Below are 14969 nucleotides of genomic sequence, written 5' to 3' on the forward strand. Positions count from 1 at the left end.
ATTCTATTTTCCCAGCCCAAGATTAGTACATGTGATACATATCCAGAAGAGCATATTAGAAATTAATGACGTTCTGAACTTGAGGATATTTTTAAACATTCTATATCCTTTAAAATGTAAATATATTTAATAAACACTGAAGGCAGTATGAGTACTTTCAATTTATAGCCAAAGTATTTTTAAATAAAAACTACAAAAGGTGCCTTTCTGCTATTAATAAAAATAACAACAAAATAATAGAGAGAAAGACACTGGGAAAACTGATGGCTACCTTAGGAGATGGTGACAGACTGTGCTTAACCCAAGGACAATGAAGGCCAACTACACATTCATTTCTTTGACGTATTCAGCAATGAGATCAGATAGTCAATTATTAGCGGTAGTGCTGAGACAAAAGGCCTTAAAATTTCTTTATGGTTATTAAGTTTTATTTGGTGTCCTGTTACCTCAAGTTGATTTTGTGTTGATTGCTTCTGACCTCCTATTACTATTCTGGATATGCCAAATATCCATGAATTAATTTCTAAAGAATTTCTTGATCAACATGATGAAGGAAACTTTCTCCAAGTGCCTCTTTGAATATAATTTTATTTCTAGCTTGCAAAATTGATGATAACAGATAGATCATCCTATAAAGAGGCAAATCTTTTCAATCCATCCTTTAATGATGCAGTGTGAAGAATGCATCTTGGCCTGCTAAAGACTTGTTCTTTTATTAACAGCAGTTAGATATTGTCATTAATACTCTATAATGTTAAAAGGGTTCACCATTACTATCCTTTTTATTTTTGAATAATCCATCTTAATCTTTTATCCTCTAGTGCTCCTTTGATATATTACCCACCTTTAATAAAGTTTCAAAAAGTGCTCTGATTTTTATGCTTATTTGGTGCTCCTTCATTAAAAAGGAATACAACACTAGTGCTATCTCATTGTAGTTGTGATTGTATTTCTCCCATGATGAGTAATGTTGAACATCTTTTCATTTGCTTGGCATTTGTATGTCTTCTTTGCCAAAGCATCTGTTCATATGTTTTGTTCAATTTTTTGTTGCATCTTTTTATTATTACTGAGTTTTGAGAGTTCCTGAGTTATCATGGATACAAGTCTTTCATCAGATATGGAACTTAAAAATATTTTCTCCCAGTCCGTGGCTTGTATTTTCACCCTCTTAACAGTGCCTTTGAAGAGAAGTTCTTAACCTTAATTAAATTATATTTTCATATTGATCATACTTTTAGTGGTGGACATGAGAAAGCATTGCCTAACCCCAGGTCACAAAGCTTTTTGCCTGTTTCATTTTACAAGTTCCAGTCTATACATGTATATGATGCAAAGTAAGAATCAAAGCTCATTTCTTGCATATGGCTATCCAATTCTTCTAGTAACAACTGTTGAAAATATAATCTTTGCTCCACTGAATTGCCTCTGCACCACTAAAAATTAGTACTTTGTTCTTGGGTAGACCTATTCTGGACTCCCTGTTCTGCTTTATTGACAGGTTTCTCTTTGTGGCAATATCACACAGGCTTGCTTATGGTACCTTTGTAGTAAATCTTGAAGTCAGGCAGTATTAATCTTCAATTTTGTTCATCTTTTTCAAAATTGTTTGGGCTATTCTAGTAGTTTTGTATTTCCATACAGATTTTAGAATCTGATTGTAAATTTATAGAATATTTTGACAGATTGCATAAAACTGTATTGGGAGATCGGGATTGGGAGAGAGATGGCCTATTTCTTCCATCTCATGAACACAGTATGACTCTCCATTTGTTCAAGGCTTCCTAATATTCTCTCACCAATGAGGTGTGAGCTTTGATGTATATGGCAAGGGCTATAAAAGGATACAGGATGAAAACAAAACAACAACAAAAAAGGAGCACTAGGCACTCGCCAGGGACATCAAGGACTTCCAGAGGGCCTGACACACAAAGTGAGTCATAAGGGATGTGCAGAAATTTTCTAGTTGAACAAGATGTGGGAATGGGCCAAGCATGGCAGGCACTGCATAACACTGCCAGTGTTTGCACCTGTCTTCACATCCTATAACTGCTAGCCAATACTTGAATTACAATGAACTAAGAGGGAAAAGTCAGAGGTAGAATTAATTCAAAAAGAATAGAGTCGTGCCAGGTGAAGACCAGACAAAGTGAGTTATGTGAACTCTGGTTTCGTAAACGTTCAAATAAAGAAAAATAATAGGAGAATAAAGTCCTACATCCCATAGCAAAATGGGCATTTAAATCTCAAATGAAGTTGCACCCTTGAAGTCAGAACCATGTTCACATTGCAAGCGACAATTCAGTTTTAGCATCAACTTCTGCCACATTGAATTAATGTTCTTAATTTGATCTCATACAGAGTTACAGCTCTAAATACCATCTATCTATAGGCTGTTATATCACTACCTTAGATTTCTATTCTGATCTCCAATTTGGTATATGTCCAATAGACATCTCAAACAGAACACTCTCAAAGAACTACTTTGGTTTTCTTCTCTACCTGCATCCCTCCGACCTGCCCTTCCCAAGACGTCTCTGTCTCCATAAACGGCAACCTCAGCCATTTGTTTGCTCAGCCATCTGGTTGGTCGCCATTGAGCCTTCTCATTTTCTTTGAGCAAATTTTCTACCTTCAGCATATACCCAGAATTTGGCCACATCTCACTGCCTCCACTCTACCGTACTGGGCCAAGTCAGTGTTGCTCCTTACCTCCCTGTCCCTTGCCACCCCTGCAGTGTATTCATCAGATCATCCTCAGCGTGATCTATTTCAATATGACATGTCATGTCTCTCTTCAAGTCAAAACTCTCCATTAGCTTCCATGATTCAGAGTAGTGTGTATATTTTATATATATAGAAATTATACCCTATACATGTGTAGTTGACCAAAGGTCCCCCCTATGCAGTCTGCTCCCCTCTGTCTACTTCACTTAGCTCTCTGAACTATGGCCTCCTGCTCTCCCCATCATTCACTCTGCTCTAAAGCTTCAGCCACACAGTCTTCTTAATGTTACTCAAACATGCTAAACATCTTTCCACCTTACTGGGTTATTTTGGTCCTTCCCTTCTTCCCTTGTGTCCCTTAGGTCTCAAAGAGAACTTTCTTGGCCTTGTCGAAAATTTAAATGTTTTGCTCACTCCTTATCTCCCTTCTTGGCTTTATTTATTTTTGTGAAATTCCTGACTTACTACATACTTTATTTATATATTTCTTGTTGGTCTCCCGACCACCACAACCACCCCCAGCTAGTATATAAGGGCATAGATCTCTTTTATTCACTGCTGTATCTCCAGAGCTCATGCCTCTGACGTACAGAAGCCACTTAACAAACATTACTTAACTTCAAAAAAAAATTTATGCAGCTTTTCATGACACACTAGCCTTCGGAAAAGTACATGATTAAAATACAATTCCAGAATTCATTAAACAAATATTTATGGAGGCTTGAAACCAGCAGGGGGCAGCAAAGCGTCACCAGCTCAATAGGTGGCCACCATATGGGGTCAGCAATTCAGAAGGGACAGCAGAACGGTAGACCCAGATCACAGTGAGAGTCAGAGTTGAACAGAGGTCAGAGGGCTGGTTGGGACTATGTCCTTACCAGGAAGTAGGAAGAAAGGTAAGAAGAGAGAAAGACAGAATTTTTCTAAGGAATGAGACCCCCCACACACACTAGGGCTCTATGGCATGAATGGCTGGGATGATAGGGAACCAGATCAGGGGTCAGAGAATTAGGCAGACTAGCCCAGAAAAGTCATGCAAACCTGTGGGTAGTGGCCCCAAGGGGTATCCCTCTCAAACACGTGCCAATTGATCTTCGTAGCCAGAACCTAGAGTCAAAATGTACGTACTGATCAAAAGACAGATGGAGAATTGTGCAGGTCCCAACACCTGTGGTACCTCTCCCCTGAGGGCCATGTTTCTTTTGAGTCTTTGAAATGTTTGACATCTAATATTTTGGTAAATAAAAACAATAATGCCAAGTGTTTGGGTCCACATTGCTGCAGAAGAAAACGAGATACAGGTGGCTTTGCACTATCAAAGCAAGTTAAAATAATTGTAGCCACACATGGTCAGAAAAATATGGGGGCTTTTCCCATTGTTCGCTCAGACTCTTCATTTACCCCCCCCCACCCCCGCCCGATAAATCACCATTTCTTGAAGCAGGGGAAAAAAATCTACCGTACTTCTGTCAACCCTGTGTCTATTCTCTTCAAGCCCTTTCCCAAGTTCCTTTGTCCTCATTTTCCATTCAGCATTCTTCTTGTTTGTTTTGCATGAGTGACTCTGTTTAATATGGTAACTTGAGCATTTGAAATGTGCCTAGTGTGACTGAGGAACTGAATTTTAAATCGTATTCCCTTTTAATCAAACTACATTTAAAAGCTCATACTTGATTCAGTTATTGGGGAACTTTTAACATACTTAAGTTTGGAATAACTTGAGTTATGTGAATCTACTTTTGACTGAAGGTGATATGGAATTCAAATATATACATATTTCCGATGAAAACTTAACATCTGAACTGAGATGTTCTGCAAGTATAAAACATAAACTGAAGTTGGAAGACCTAGTGCAAATATATATAAAGTATTGTATTAGTGATTTTCATACTGATTGTTGAAATGATAGTATTTTAAATATCTTGGGTCAATTAAAATATATTATAAAATTAATTTCCTCCACTTTTCTTAGTGTGGATGCTAGAAAAAACTTAAATTGCACCTAGGTCTTAGATTTTTATTGCACCACTCCAGTATAAAGTCGTAGTGCTGGAACTGTGGTCTGCATATCAGCAATAAAGGTGTCCTCTTTGAACTTCTAAGAACAGCAGAATGAAAATCTGAATTTAAAAAAAAATTCCCAAGTGACTTACCCATTAAAACTTGAGATGCATTGATCTAGACTGCAGCCACCACCCATCACTCATCCACTCTTCCTCCTCATCTCTGGCCCACGGAAGCTGCTCAATCAGTACTACTTAATTTTAAGACAATTTTGCAGCTTTTCCTTACACTCTGGCCATCTCCCTCAAACGGCCGATGTACCAGACCCTGGTCAAGCTATCTGCCAAACAGCACTGGTCTCAAGAAATTGTTGCCCCTACCTTCCTTGGCCTTCTCTGCCCTTCCACTACTCTCTATTCCTTCCACCTACTCTAATCATAGATGCCTATCATGCTGGAACTATGTGAGGACTGTCAGAGGTTCATAGCCCTTGAAAGCAGAGCCTGAGACAGGGATTTCTGGTCAAGTGATTCATTCACAGAGTGAGCTCAGATAAAAGTTGAGTACCAGAAGTAGAATAGGACAGGGTGGAAAATACACTGTCTTGTATGAATGGAGCTTTCTGTGATTTGTCTTGCATAACGGGCCACCTTGACTTTCAGGAATGCACACAGGCTAAAGAATGTAGTTTGTGAGACTTGTGCTGCCTAAGTGGCCTTGGGAGCTTGATTAGTTGACATTAGCTGGCTTCCAGGTGAGAATTTGCCCTTCTGATCTGGATGCCTAGATCTACAAGTTCTGCCTTATATCCCCTCCAGCTCCAGCCTGGGCTGTCCCCCCAGAATGGAATCTGGAGGGGATGCAAACACACCTAGTCCAGTCTCCTTGGAAAATGTAAAGGCATGGTAACAGGAATGCAGCTGGCTCCAAACTGCACATAGGCAAACAAATGTTTAACTTCAGACCCCATCCCTTGTTCTATAACTACAGCCCTCATGGTGATGGTCAGAGAAGTCTCACCTGAGTGGAGGCTGCTCCACCCAGGCCACTTCCTCAGCTGATGATCTAAGTCTGTCTTATTTTACTTTACTGCTTACCATTGCCCTCATCTATGTGCAGATTTCCCTTTTTTCTTTCAGTTTCTTTTTAATGTATGTATGTTTATTCATTCATTCATTCATTCACGAGAGACACAGAGAGGCAGAAACATAGGCAGAGGGAGAAGCAGGATCCTCACAGGGAGCCTAATATGGGACTCGATCCAAGACCCCAGGATCACAACCTGAGCCAAAGACAGACGTTCAACCACTGAGCCACCCAGGTGCCTTTTTCTTTCTGTTTCTATTAGATTTTAATAATATCAATAAAGTTGTTTTTCCCTTCAAAACAGAGTACGGCTGCCACGAATCTTTTGTTTAGAACCAACACTAAGAAAGGAGACAAGAGTATCCTGATCCTATATGGATGGTCTGGAACCCAAATTGTACTATAGCACTGTTCTCAGCTTCAGGCAAGGGTGATGCTTTTCTATCTTCAGGTGAGTCAGTCATTGGCTGAAGCCGTGGCTCAATGCACAGCCTCCAGGTTAGGTGGCTCCTTTTAGCTGAAATGTTCTCTGGAAGAGGGCAGCTATGAGCTGTTACCAGCTAACTCACGGCATTTGGGGGAAGGATACACTAAATGGAATTGGGTTGAGAACTGACAGTACCAGTTGTGGTCAAACCCATTGCGTGACAGATTTACTTGCTTTTCACATTTCGTTTACTCCATCTGAGCCTAGCTGCTCTAGGATTCTGGGAGGACACAATGAAATACATTCCCAGCTGTTGCTTGGTCTTGAGGCTAATACTCATACCTTCTGCCACCACCATCACCATTCTAAAATCCCTTCCTTTCAGGGAGCACTTTGTTTTTTTTTTTTTTTAATTTTTATTTATTTATGATAGTCACAGAGAGAGAGAGAGAGAGGCAGAGACACAGGCAGAGGGAGAAGCAGGCTCCATGCACCGGGAGCCTGACGTGGGATTCGATCCCCGGTCTCCAGGATCGCACCCTGGACCAAAGGCAGGCGCCAAACCGCTGTGCCACCCAGGGATCTCTCAGGGAGCACTTTGGCTGGTCCTGGTGGCTTGCCTAGGAAGTTGGCCCCAGACCTTTGTCCTTGAACGGGGAGAGATCCTGGCTTCCAAGAAGCTGTCAGGCCGTGATGGCTACAGTGCTCATTTCCAATTACAACTGGGCATAGGGGTGTCAAAAGAAGCCCCAGTAGATCACCTGAATATAAACATATCCCATCATGTTCTCATTTTATAGTAGCATCTCTACCTCCTCATGATGGTCATGATCAATTATACCTACCAGCATAGCATGTCCTTTCTTCACTTGTCAACTATCATGGGGATCCCATTGTGTCAGAAGCTATAAACTGAAGTTTACGTGTCTCCTAGAATCTGTGCCTCCTAGGAACTAGGACCACTAAAAACCCACAGATCCCAAAGATTATACCCTAAGTGAGTCACTGGAGTGGCTTTCACTTGAACCTCTTGGTTTCTGAATCCATGTTTTCTATCTACTGGTGACACCAATGATTAAAGATAGAAACTGCATTCTGAGGACAGTAGGTCTTCCTGCCATGGTGTGATTCTCAAGTTGGTAACTCAGTTGTATCTTCAAGAAGCCATTTCTTTGCTTTACCCTGGGTCAGAAGGTGTGAAATCCCTAAAAAATATTACACATGTGGGAGATCCCTGAATCTTTGTGTAGTTTATCTCCATGGTAAGATAGGAATCTTAATGTGCTTGCCTCATGTTTACCAGATCTAATGAACGTATCATCAAGATAGTGGACTAATGTAAAATTCAGCAGAGTGATCAGGGGATGGAGGTCTCTTCAAACTCTATTAGCAAGAGAACATAGGCCTGGGACGAGACCACATCTGTATTCTGTTCTCTGCCTCATGTGAATGCAAATTGCTTCTGGTCCTACTTCTGATGTGGGACCTCCCAAAGGATGTGTTCATTAGATGGCTTTTCCATTTTTAAAAATAATGGAACTTTTCAAGCAGTCCCGCTTCTTTAAGCCATTTGATCCCTTCTTCTACAGTTTGCCACTACAGCGCAGCATCTCTACGTTATCTCATGCATGTCATTCCAGAAATGTATTAGAACCATCACTTACCAATATTGCAAAGGGTTTAAATTCTAATGACAGCAGAGTGCTCTCATATCATCAAACTGTCTTTTACCCAGTTTTGGAGTCTTGCCCTCAAAATTCAACATTGGGATCCATTCTAAGGCATAATCTCCTGGTTTGGGTTGGCATATGTTGGTGCTAGGAGCTGCAGCACTTTTGACACATAATTTCTCTGGTTTCTTGACCATAACTAACACTTGTCCACTTAGAATATGACATTCTTAGAGTCTGGATTCCTAAAACCACTTCCTAGACTCATAAAATGTAAGAGCTCCAAGATGCTTGTCTTACACCATTTCCTTGGAAGTAGAGCCTGAGGGCAGGGATTTCTGTTCAAGTGATTCTTTTTTTTTTTTTTAAGATTTTATTTATTTAGTCATGAGACACACACACACACACACAGAGAGAGAGAGAGAGAGAGAGAGAGAGAGAGAGGCACAGGCACAGGCAAAGGGAGAACCAAGTTCCATGCTGGGAGACCAACATGGGACTTGATCCCAGGTCTCCAGTATCAAGCCCTAGGCCAAAGGCAGCGCTAAACTGCTGAGCCACCCAGGCTGCCCTGTTCAAGTGATTCTTAATGAGTACTTTGAGGAGAAGGAGGGAAAGAAGATAAGGCTTGTTCAAATTGCACCAGAGAATTGATCCTCCCCTGAGGTTTGCCTGTCTACCATATGCCAATTAGTCATTGGTGAAGGGTACGCTCTGCTGTGGGTCAGGGATTGGGGGGTGGTGGTTTACATAGCCTCCCAGGCAAGGTGGCTTCCATTTCCCTGAGGATTTTCCTTTAGTGAAGAAGGCATTGTGAGTTCTATGAACAGACACTGAGAACAGCTGACAGGTGAGTGGACCAGCCAGTAAAGGTGATCTGGGCAGGCACCAACAGCATCTACTACAAGGCCTTAAAAAGTACCTAACTCACTGATTTTTAAAATTGTTCCCTCTTTTATATCATATGCTACTTTAAGAAGCCATTGTATGTTGTGAATCCACCCCATGGAAAAATATACACACATTCTCATACTTGCATATACTGAAAGGAGGTTGACAGATAAGACTCAAAGAATTTATATGACTCACCCAGAATTTATGCTGCAAGTTAGAGCAGAATGAGATGGCCAGACAACCAAAGTTGTAAGCACCAAAACTTTTTCATGAAAAAATGTGTATGATGCATTGTACATAACTGAGGTATTAAAGCAGCAAGATAACTGAAAAGCTACCTATTGCATAAGTTCACAGATATGTTTAGTCCTACACAAGATCCTCAGTTTTTTGTATTTAAGTGTTGCCGTTGTACCTTTAAAACAATCAGAAGGATTTATGTAGAAGGAGGGGTGTTGTGCTAATGGGATTAGTGGAAAGGATAAAAATTAAAGTATAATCAGTGCTCTAAAGTGCCTTGTTTTTATCAAAAGCACAAATATTAATGTTTTTTGCTTTCATCTTCATTAATACCTAAAGTAAGAATTAAAGTTTATGGGCTCAGGTATTTTAAGAATGCCTGTAAGTTTTATTGTATTTCCTGTTTTCTCATCAGTGGTGTTCTAGAATGTTAAAATGTAAGTACTGTTATAAGACAAGGAAGCTTTGGTTTTTATTAAATTTTTTTTAAGGTAGGCTTAACCCTAACACAAAACCCAACACAGGACTTGATCTCACCACCTTGAGATCATTGACCTGAGCCAAAATCAAATGCTCCAAGGAAGCTTTTTTTAAGAACTTTTAAAACAGGGATCCCTGGGTGGCGCAGCGGTTTGGCGCCTGCCTTTGGCCCAGGGCGCGATCCTGGAGACCCGGGATCGAATCCCACGTCAGGCTCCTGGTGCATGGAGCCTGCTTCTCCCTCTGCCTGTGTCTCTGCCTCTCTTTCTCTCTCTGTGACTATCATAAATAAATAAAAATTAAAAAAAAAAAAAGAAAAAAAAAAAAAAAGAACTTTTAAAACAGGTTTTATTCTGTGTTAGGCTATTTTTTTTTTATAATGAAAGGCTATTGACTAGTCCTTTACAAATGGCTTTCGGGTGTCAGTTTGCTACTTTGGGAGTGAAAAAGGGAAGATAAAGAAAAAACATATTATATTCCTAAAATATGGCTAATTTGACTGACAAATTGAGCTCTTCAGGATCTTAACATTTCTAGTGTGATATTTGACCTCAAGGTAAATAATTACCTGTTTTTAATAGGTAATATGGATTTGAGAAGAGGTGACGGTTGTAGTTTCAGAAGGGTGGTTGAGACCCAAGGAAAAATAGTTCTAGTGCTAGCATTTAAAATTACAAGCTTTGGCTACCTATAAATACAGTATATTTGCATGCATATTATTCATACACACTTGACTCTTCTTGTCGTTTGTATCCTTATACACCTCAGGACTGCCCTACTGTTTTTTGAAAGGACCTAGCAGATAGTAATATTTAAGGAATACACTCAATGTATGTTCTTTTATCTCCCAGCATAGAAAAGCATTTATTTTGTCCAATACTAGAAAACAATTGAATATAATTTATTTCATTAGTCTGAACCTGATAATTTCTTTTAATTCCTGTTGCGTTTGCAACATTTTCTGTTTGATTTCTTCAAATTCCCTGTTTTTGTTCACCTTAATTCCTCCTTGGGCTCTTTCTCAATTGCAAATAAAAATGCAGAAATGAAAAGTTTCTGTCCTAAGGACAGGCACGGTATTTATAAGGGAATTTCTCCTTACTGCCCTCAGCCTTAAACACCTGCAAAAAATTAACTTGAAACTAAAAAATCTTTGCCAGTCATATTTCTAAAAGACTGGATCCAAACTCTGAATCCATTTAGAAATCAAAAGTCTAGCTCTAAAGAATTATTTAGAATGATTTTTTTGTAAACAACTTTCAAATAAATAACTAAAAAATAAAAATAAGAATTTTTTTAATCCCCAAAATATGCCTACTTCACTAAATGCAACTATTTACTAAATACCCCTATGTGTTTTTTTTCTTGGAATTGGTTTATAATCCTGAGATTTAATAAATAAGCACTTAAAGATGTTGATTATATCGTAAACACTGATAATTGACTTAAGCAAATTTTAATTATTAGATACTTTTGATAAATAGCAATAATCTCATTCAAAAGAGATAATAAAGTCTTTTTTTTTAATAATAAAGTCTTGCTGCCAGATGGAATATTACAATAAAAGCAAGTCTCCAGACAAAATTTGCCCCAGCTTTAAATCCTTGAGAAAAAGTAGCCCCCCACCAAAAAAAAAAAAAAAGTGACAATGGAATAATAGCCTTATAAAGGAAGGAAATTATGATATATGCTATAACATGGATAAAGCTTGAGGACATTATGTTAAGCGAAATGAGCCAGTCATAAAGAGAAAAATACTGTATTACTCCAATTACACAAGATTCTTAGAGTAGTCAAAATTATAGAGATAAAAAATTGAATGGTGATTGCAAGGGACTGGGCAAGAAAGGGGATAATAGGGAGTTATTCAATGGATACAGAGTTTCAGTTTGGGAAAATGAGAAAGTTCTGGAAATGGATGGTGATGATGGTAGCACACTATTATGAATGTATTTACTGACACTGAACTGTCCACTTAAAAATCATTCAGGTGGTAAGTTTTGTTGTGTGTAATTTACAAGAATACAAAAAGAAAAGTGAGAAAGAAAAAAAGGTGACTAACCTATTGTGTAAACTCACTGACATCCTTGTCCTCTATCCTTTAAAGCACTTCGTAAGAAAGATTCACCCAAGGCAGAGGCAGTAATATTCTAGTTATAGGATTCCGTCAACTTTCTGGTAAGCTCAGATAACATACATCTCCAGAAGTGTCTACGCACCTGACCCAGTGGAGTCCAGAGGTTTCGGCTTAAGCTACTCTCAACAGCATAGTCTCCTGGGATTGGAAGATTTTTATTACCTATTCATGCAAGCATGGGAGAAACTGTGAAGGGGTTTCTTTGTTTCTTGTTTTGTTGTTGTTGTTGTTTTGCCAGTCTGTATACTGGGAACACCACTCTGACAACATGAATAAAGAATCATTTCTAACATTCGTGTACTAATTATCAAAATTTTTGGTGTGGATCACTAATAAAGCTAGTCCTTCTGATTGATTTTTCAAACATCTCATGGATATGGATTCCTTATTAATTTTCTCAGCCATTAACCAATTGTCCTGGAGTATAGATTAAAACTAGTATGCATATTTATCACACTGTTTCTCTACTTGGAGATTAATAGCCTTACTAGTCACTTGATTGCCCTTCATTAACTCTTTTCAAATAAAATAGGTTGTGATGTAGCGAAGCATTTTCTAGGCATAAATTGTCTAAATTCCTTACAACCTCTCCAAATAATTTCCCATATTTCTTATGTTCCCCTCCAGTCTAATCTGTGAGTATTTTAGTGAATAGCCTCTACATTAAATCCAATCTTATGTTCCTCTCAATACTATCCTCTTCCCAGGGGTGGCATTGAGACATTAAGAGCCTGATTTTCCTTCTATATAATAGGAATGAGAACATGTTGTAAGTATCTCACATAAAAATACTCCTTATAATTCACAGTCTCCCACTACCCTAGGAGAATGGGCCCTAGAACCTGCAGGGTCCTTTGTTGGTGAGCTCGGGTGAGGTGTGAAAAGTTAGAGCTAGAAACTAGAAAAACACTAAATTGCTCTATAGAAGAAACATCAAGAAGCAGAGATAGAAATTCCTGAGGACAAAAGGGCTAAGAGCACAGAAACCAGGAGGTCTGAGCTCAGAGACCTGTAAGATGCAAGTATACAAAGATGAGTCTAGTGAGGGTGTGGCCAGAAGCAGGGACTTGGCCTGCAAGTCCAAGGGACAGCAGAGTGAGATTTTGAAAGAGGTATTCTGGGTGGGAGTGGGGGGCAGTGTGATCCTGCTGGGATCCACAAAACTGCAAAGATTGCAATATGCTTGGTGAGATTTGATTTCTTGTGGAAATAGAGGAAAGAGCTGACTGAGAAGAAGGTGGACAGCTGACCTCTGGGTTATGTAGAGATGCATAAAATGCCTTTGAATTTGGATGTGTGTATGAAGGATTGGAATTAGGAATATCATGTAGGACAATGGAAGAGATGGCGCCACATTCTGATAACTTTATACTAAATCCCAGAGCAGACACACAAGGAATCAATAAAAGAAAGAGCCTAGATTTACCAAAAAGCACTCAATATGCATGGTTACTATGTAACATTCTTCATTTAGTCATTTTTCAGGTAAACACTCAAAGCATTCAGTACCTTAATGTATTCATTTTTCTCTACTTTTTTAGCTACCCAATTCTAACTTTTCAGTCGACCATACCAAAAGTACACAGCAGAAATAGGAAAGACACATATACCAAGAAGGAAGAAAATAAGAAGGCATAGGGGCGGCCAAAAATGTAAAATATATGCTAATAGCCCAGAGAAAAGTCACAGCTTGGAGAGTGCTAATTCAAGTTACAGTCAGTATCCACTTAGGATCCAAGGTTTCTAAACTGAGCTCTTGATGAGGATTTAGCACTGTCTGGTTTAATAGGCACCAAATTGGAGGAATACATGGAAAGCACATTACCAAATTTCAGAGGGCTCAGAAATAAAACCCCTAGAATAGCATCACAATTTTTGGAACTTTGGGAGATACGTGTCCTAGAACAAAACAATGTGATGATGAGAAGCTATATAGTTTGCTCATTAAATGGAGACCTGTCTTTTGAGCTCTAGATCCACACTTCCATCTGTCTTCTTGACTTCTCTTCTTCGATATCTTTACGGGAAATCTTAGGGTTTCATAGAACCAAATTCATGATCTTTCTTTCTAAAACATGTTTCTCTTAAAGGATTCTACATTTAATTTGAATGCTACTACCAATGAGCCAATTATGCAAACCAGAAATAGAGTGCACTGCCATAGGCACCAACTCTCTCTTTTGTGACACTTTCACCTCAAGATCTTTCAAAGAGGAAAGTCACTCTCTTTCTTCCATAATCCCAACATCTCTACTCAGGGATACTACAGTAGCCTCCTAACTGGTTTTCTTGAGTCTATTATTAATTCCCTCCAATTTATTCTGCACACTGTCGCCAGACTGGCATTTTCAAAACACATTACCTGACCATTCACACAGCTGCTTGAACTCCTCAGTGGATTCTCACTGCTTTGAAAATAAAGAACAAAACTTTGACCATAGCCAGTGAAGAAGCTGTGCATGATCTAGTTGTTTTTCATTTTGATAGCCTCGTTATACCTTGCACTTTTATTCTTTGGCTCTGTATCAGCCTTAAGGGCTTCTTTCCAGTTTCTTGAAATAACAATTCATGGTTCATCCCCAGAGCCTTTACACACTCTTTCCTTCTTCTGGAATGTTTTAAATTTCCCATTTCACCAAATTGCCCACGCCCCTCCCCACTCCCCCCACATTTATCTTATTTATCATTTTCTCAGAGAAGCTGCCATGAGCACCACACTTAGCCAAATTCTCCAGGTACAGTCTCTCATACTACCTTGTACCTTCCTTACATAGCACTTAGCATAGTAAGTTGATTTTTATTTCTGTGACTATTTGTTTCCTATATTTGGCTAAAACTCCCAGAGGAGAAGAAACCATTCTTAATTGTATTGACCATTGGATTCCCAGTAAGTAGCATGATATTTAACACAGTAGGTGCCTATTAAATATACAGTGAATGAAAAAAAAGGATAAAAGTTGATAGTTATAAATGTATAAACCTGTGTTCTGTTCTAAAGTCTTAAAAGAATTGAATTTGAGTTTACAACAAACATGAGTTATTAAGAAAGAGTATGGCTACGACCTTTGACTACACTGATGGGCATATACCGCAGTGGTAAAGGAAGATAAGAGGGTCTCTGTACTCTGCACTCCCAGGCTACGTGTGTAGTAACGGGCCTTTGTACTGGCTGCTCCTGGAGTATGTGTGCCCTCGTGTAGGCACATGGCTCACCTTTATCTCTTTCACATCTGCTCAATTATCACTGCATCAGTCAAGGTCCCAACAGGAAGCAGCATACTTGGAAACAAGATACTTCATGGGA

General features: G+C 39.1%; 2 long non-coding RNA genes across 2 annotated transcripts in view; one reads left to right on the forward strand and one right to left on the reverse strand.

Annotated features, from left to right (window-relative positions):
• Positions 1 to 14969, reverse strand: part of LOC140597955 (uncharacterized) — a 58260-nt gene that overhangs the window by 43092 nt on the left and 199 nt on the right. The window lies entirely within an intron of this gene.
• Positions 6082 to 11957, forward strand: LOC140597956 (uncharacterized). The gene is made up of 2 exons (XR_012000029.1): positions 6082 to 6268; positions 11636 to 11957. It is a non-coding gene; the product is annotated as an uncharacterized lncRNA (long non-coding RNA).

This window comes from Vulpes vulpes, chromosome 2 (genome assembly GCF_048418805.1).
Source record: "Vulpes vulpes isolate BD-2025 chromosome 2, VulVul3, whole genome shotgun sequence".
NCBI lineage: Eukaryota > Metazoa > Chordata > Mammalia > Carnivora > Canidae > Vulpes > Vulpes vulpes.